The following is a 7040-nucleotide window of genomic DNA, read 5'->3' as shown; positions in this document are numbered from 1 at the left end:
TATGGTTAATTTTAAAAGTACAGATGAAAACCCAGAAAGTTATTTATATATTATTAAACAAATGATAATATTAAAACACAATTGAATTAACATCAGTTTAAATATTCAATGCCATCATGTAATATACATGATGGAATAGTATCTTGGAAGTAATTTGGAATGCCATCTTGTCTTATTAATGTCTAGCACCTACAGAAATACAAGATGATGAATCACCGCATGTTTTTAATGTGACATTGCTAGTTTACAGGCATAAAATGGAGGGAAAATTCAGGAGAATGGAGTCAGTGTCCTGAAACTGTTGCAGTACAAAATCAGGGCCAGTAATCCCAAGCCATTTTACTTTGTTCACCAGAGATTCATTTCCCATTTCTCTGCAATGCAGGGAGCCTCTCACCACCCCTGCAGGGACCTTTTGCTCCCACACGCTTTTAATTTTTACTCCTAGAATTCCCAACCAGTATGGCCAATGGTAAGAGTATTATGGGAATTGTAGTTCAAAACATCTAGTGTGCAAAAGATTCCCCACCTCAGGTCCTATACACAAATCTACTCACACTGATTACTGTGCAAAATTTCAAACAAGGAGGTGACACTGACAACTAACAGCTACACAGCAAGATAGTTTTTTAAAAAACTAGAAACCTCAAAATCTACAAGCAGTATGAGAATTTTAGGGGTTCTAGTCTGAAACGTAAACTTTACCTATCTCCAAATCCAATTTTCTTGGATTTGCTATTATATAGGTAGTCTTAATGTAATTACTCTTTAAGAATTCAAAGACAAAGACATAGGAGCTTATCACATTTTAAAAAAACCGCAACTTACCCATGCCATTTTGAAGTCTGTTACGGGATGCAGTCATATATTATTGTATGCAAAATGCCAACACTGCCACTGTCCCGATTACATCCCACCTAAATCCCACCTATAAGTTACTCTCAGCTGGTTGATTTGTACACATGGGAAGCTCCCGACTTTGCAAATCAGCCATTTGATTGTGTCTTGTAGGTGGGTTTTATGCAGGATGTAGTTGGGAGGGCGGCATCGGTGGCATTTGGCACGTGATAATATCCGACTGCATCCCATTAAAGACTTCAAAACGACGGGGTAAGTCGGGTTTTTAAAAAATACGATAAACTCCATAGTCTGGGTGAATATGCAAAGAGATCTTGTAGCAATTTTGATACCATAACTGAGAGAAAGAAAGAACTTGGTAGCTTAAGTCTGCAAAAACCTATGCTACTAACCTCTTTGTTCTCTCAGTCTCAAAGCTGCTACAAGTTTTGTGTGAATCTTGTAGCACTCTTAACTCTTAAGAGACTTTTAAGCTTTACTGAATTTTATTGAATGGAGAGCCAGAGAGTGGCAGTGAGGACTCTGTAAAGGAGATTAAGATGTAAAGGACCTTTATATCACATTTACCAAACGAACAATTTCTGCTCCATTTTTGAAGCCTTTCTCTCCCAGTAAAGTAATTATGCTTTGGCATTCCACCCCCCAGCATACAGTGGTATACAATACTAATTCAAGTAAATGGAAGTCCAAAGATAAATATATTATGAAAACCGATGTGAGAGAGGAGTATAGTCTTGAGTACTTGATGCAGAACTTGTCAAAATATTTTTAAGTTTTACCTGCACATTCAATGGAATGGAAGAGGTGAATTACAACTCCCATAATCTCTGACTAGAATCATAGAATCATAGAGTTGGACGAGACCACAAGGGCTATCCATATCTTGATTTCAATAAGACATTTGACAAGCCCCCCCATGACATTCTTGCAAACAGGTAGGAAAGGCAACTGTTAAATGGATTTGTAATTGGTTGACTGCCTGAACCCAAAGGGTGCTTAGCAATGGCTTCTCTTCATCTTGGAGAGAAGTGACCAGTGGGATGCTACAGGGTTTTGTCCTGAGCCCAGTGCTATTCAAGCTGGGACTAGTGAGAGGAGCTCATTCCATCACGTGGTGCTTGGGTCTTGAACTGCGGACCTGCCAACCTTGTGATCATCAGAGTCAGTGTCTTAACCATTAACCATCTGGATAAGTCTGCCAGAAAAACATTCCAAAAAACATTACTAAGGATTTTGTATGGTGTAGTATGGGAGAAGCTTAATGCAGGAAGATACCAGATGACATCAGATGATGCCAACCCTAGTGCTGCCACTGGGGGATGGCACTGTTGAGCACATGCAAAGACCATTTTCTTTGATGGGGGGCATTCCCATCCAATTCACCCTTGGACTTGCTTCTCTTCGTCTTTGTCATTGCTGTTTGTTTACTCATCCTTCTTGGCACGGGACCAGTGAAAGAGGTGATGTTAAGGAGCAGTAACTTCTGTTTGCCTTTCTTGGAGGCCAGAGGGAGGGGTAGTGACAACAATAGGGAAGTGGAGGTGATTATATTTGGGAAGGGTGCACCTTAGCTATGGCTTCTCCAAAACATGAAATCACCATAGATGCAGAGTTTTCATGTAGTTTTAAGAAGACACACACACACACACGTGCATGCACAGACATGTTCATAGCCATCCTGTAGAGGCAGGATCTCTTTGCCATTATGTGATTTGCCATTATGTGATTTTAATTATTTTAAGCTTTTTTTAAAGCTCTGACTTATATACACACATCAGAAGCATGGAGAAAAACTCCATGCATCTCCAAGTTATTCTTGATCTCCAGATGCATGACATATGCTTAGTACTATCAAATTTCTTTCAGGTTTCTTTTATTCCTATTCATGAGGTCATCCACTTCCTCCTACATAATTCCCCAATCTTTTTGTATTGTAACAGTGCCTCCAAGCTTGGTGTCTTCTGCATATTTCATCAACACATTCCTACTTTCTTTCCTCATAACACCACTGGGGAAAACTGTTTGAAACAGCCCTCCAGGCCAACCTCTGAGTAACTCTGTTGGCTTCTTTTCCTCAAGTGCAAACTTTGCTTTTTCACAAGAGATTTTCTCTATTTAATTTAAGAAAGCAACCCCTGTATCCACCGCCTAGCTCATTGCGTCCACCTGATCCACAATGTACAGCTTCTGTGTTGACCTGTTTCTTTCATTTATTTCAAAGGAACACAATAGTTTAGGCTAGTGGTACTCAAACTTTTTACCCTTGTGGACCCCTTTACATCTACTTGAAGACATTGTGCCCTACCGTCTTGACATATAACTGTATATGAATAAAAAGATTTTGTTTAGTGTGTGTGTTTTTGTTCACACAAGCATGTATATTCATATTTTAACCTTTTATAAGAAAATAATATTGTTCAAATTAGAACAGTTTTATTTAAATAAATTCTATACATACTGAATGAGAGAAAGAATAAGAGGAATAATGTGACTAAGCGTGAGAGGGAACAAGAGCACATGTGAGAGTGCTTGGGGGGCAAGAGAAATGAGGCCTCTTGGAAGATGGTTCCACTGGGCCCCCAAATCATTCACCACCTTATTGCCCCCAAGGGGTCACCCAAAGGCTTCTTTGTTTGTTCCTCTTCTCCTTGGGCCCTGTCCAGCTTGTCCGCTTACCAGCCCAGACCAACAGCTTGTCATGCACCTTCACCTGCGAATGGGGGTTCCTGGCTGGCCATCCAGGAGGGTGAAGGTGGAGCAGGAAGCAGTACACTTGCACCATTCCTCCTCAACCGGCCGGTCTGGCATGCCATTCATTTAGAACTGGATTCACTGAGGCCACTTCTTCTTGTCCTCCAAAAGGGCCAAGGCAAAACCAGATAATGGTGTTGGCTTCCTCCACCAACAGGGCTATCACAGGCATTGGCTCTTTTTTGTCTGCTGTGCCTATGGCACACTGGATTGAGTGGGTCCCAAGATGCAGGGCAGTGACAAAACAAGTGGGGGAAGAAGCAGTGACACCACAGGATGGGCCCCACCAAAGGCTATTATCCATTGAGCTTCCTGACTCTCTTTCTTCTCTTCCTTCATCAGGAAGAGGCAGCTGCTTTAAGTACCCTCCTTGCCTTTTTTTTTCTTTCTAGGACAGAAAAGATTTGGGAAGCAGAGGAGGAAGAGGGGGAGTAGGGGGAATCAAAGCCTCCAACTCTTGTGCACCCCCTTGAGCAACTGCCATGCCCTCCAGTGGCCCCACCCCACCCTAAACCACTGGTTTAGGCTTTGATGTACATAAAAGGTACATGTGAAGTGTGGGAAGGGGGAATCTCTTGTGCACTTTGGCCAAGGCTATATCCAGAAAATTCCGCTTGCTGGGGCCAAAGAAATTTTGCTGGAGCAAACTGTTTTAGACCAAATGTGTGTGGACATGCACACACATGCACACACACTGGGGATCTAGTATAGGTGGAATCTTGGGTGAAGAAAAAGGTATTGAGATGAAGTGTGATAGTCCCCAAGCTCTTCCACTGGCTATGTCCAAATTTTTTAATACACTGTAGAATTATTTGAAAGAAGTAATTTGAAATGCAGAGGTATGTGTTTAGAATGCCACTCCAAGAAAGTAGTTTGCACTCAATTAACTCAATAGGGGGAGAGAAGTGAAGTGGTGGATCTTGCCCTGCCCAGTAGGTTCAAGCAAAATAAAACTGCTTTCGCCTACCCTTGTGTTCTTTCTAGTTAATAGTGTTTGGCATTTTAACAATTTGTAGCTTATCTTGCATTTTCAGGAAGGGAGGCTGAGTGTAGACCAGGGATGACTCAAGATAATTTTATGGACTGAGGCTGAATGGCAGATAAGACAGACACATGCCAAATTATGGTCCACACTATCCAAGACCAACCAAGTTCTTTTGACACCTAGGGTATAAAAAACTCACAAATGCCAGTTAAATAGCTGACTCTTTCATGTGTGCCTAAAATATATGCCTCATTCTGTCCAGCATTTGACACCATTAACCAAAATACAGGTCATATAGCCACATGGGTCTGACAGTCATTTTAGTACTGGATGGTCATTGGTTTTTCTTTGCCTTCTAGTGGAGCCTGATTTAAGGTCACTTTCATTCACCATTTGAATTCCCTGTGGGACCTGGGCTTAACATTACTCTGAGTTATGCTATTTTTGGATCCCCAAGGTATTGTGGATTAATTCAAATGGGGAATACCAGACATTGCATTACTTGCTAGCTATATAGCAGCTTGAATGCTACTATGGCAGGATAAGGGAGGGAAAGAGAAGTGCATGGTATGTGGGGGAAAGGTCCCCCAAACTTGGCAATATCCCTGTCCAGACCATTCTTTTCTGAAACAATATCTGCATGATATCACTCACTCTTCTGTTATTGTTGCTACAGCTACATTATTTCATGATATTGAAATAATGCTAAACCAGACATAAAAAAGGAGGAAGAGAGAAAGAGATCTGGACAAGCTCATTCTGAAAGAGCTATAATATAATGTAAGTATTTTTGAACTTTAGTCCATGAGTCTGACATCCTATGCACACTTTTGGGAGGGGAGATTAAAGCATTGCTGAGCACAGTGTGACATTTCTGGGTGTCATAATTCATGGTATGGAATCTGAAGAGTCTAATGTAGAGGAATTGGATTGTGAACAGTGTGTGGCTCCACAGGACAACTGCCTTCCTGAGTCTGGGAAGTGGGTGGCTGATGCAGCAGAGAGGCTTCCTCCTTAGCAGGGCTTCATGGGTGCCAAAGAGATGACCTGAAGTCTACTGAAGTTCAGCAAAAAGAGAAGGAGTAGCATGGCAGCATCAACATCTCTTAAATAGGAAATGCTAAGTAATCAAAAATTTCACATCTCAGAGTCAGCCATCTATAAATCTCCAAACAGCTGCTATAAGTTCTTGCTGCTTGCCATTCAGTCTTCCTGACTGCAGTGATATCCTATTTTGGGAGAGAGGTGGGATATAAATCCCCTAAATAAATAAATATCTCTGTGTTTGTTATTTCTTGGGATTCTTGGCTTGCTTGACTTACTCATCTCCTTAATATCTCCTTCTCTTATCCATTCCAGTTTGGTTATTTGGTTGACTGATTCTTGTAATGTATTGTGGACAGACTGAGACCTTGCCACTGAATGTCCTTTCATATTCTGTCAGCTTCCTGGATTACCTGTGCATGTCTTGAACTGGCTTGACTCATCTGTAACTGCTTCTCCTATCATAACCTGGATTTCTGGGCACTTGCTGTCTGTAGGCATAGGGCACTGTGCACAGGATTGCACCACAGCTCTAGGAAATAAAGGAAATATATGGACCTTCTCAATGGTCTGATCCTAGGAATGATCCCAGTGCTGATGACTTTGTAGACAGCATGTTACTTTTAGACCACATTTTGTAGTAACCATGTGGCTGGGGGACTCTTGGTGTGGTGGTCCAAAACCCCAAATGTTTCCATGTTCTGCTTTGTACAAGGAGTTCATACCAGTGTCTTTTAAAGTAACTAGCAGTTTCAAAGGTGCAGCAATATCCCTTTGCATACTGATTTTCCAGACTAACACAGTTATGTCTTTGAATTCTAACTCAAAACATTTACTCATTTCCCCCAATCAGTATGTTGTCCCCACTCAAATGGAATGTAAAATTATTGCACCATTTTAAAAAAAGAGAGTAATATATTACAAGTAACTACATTGCTAATAATAATAATAATAATAATAATAATAGGATTTATTTATATGCCGCCCAATCACTGGGAATCTGGGCGGCTTACAACAAAGGGAATAATAGACAGTTCCCTGCCCTCAGGCTTACAATATAAAAAGACACAACACAAAAGGAGAAGGGAATGGTGGGGGGGAGGGGATGGGGTCCAGCATTCTTCTCTCCCTCTGAGGCCTGGACCAAGGCAGATGGACCGGAGGGAGGGCTCTTCTTCTTCAGGCTAGCCCCGATGGAGCTAGGCCTGCCTGGTCAAGCATTCTGTTTTGTTTAAAGTAAAGGTAAAGGTACTCCCTTTTGACAAGGTTATCAAGTCATGTCTGACTGTAGGGGGCAGTGCTCATCTCTGTTACTAAGCCAAAGAGTCTGCATTGTCAAAGACAACTCTTGTGAGTCAAGTGGCCAGCATGACTGTACAGAATGCTGTTTCCCTTCCCACCG

Source organism: Sceloporus occidentalis, unplaced genomic scaffold (genome assembly GCF_023333645.1).
Source record: "Sceloporus occidentalis isolate IW3139 unplaced genomic scaffold, rSceOcc1.0.p SCAF_2, whole genome shotgun sequence".
In the NCBI taxonomy this organism is placed as follows: Eukaryota; Metazoa; Chordata; class Lepidosauria; order Squamata; family Phrynosomatidae; genus Sceloporus; species Sceloporus occidentalis.
This window is presented reverse-complemented; position numbering follows the sequence as displayed.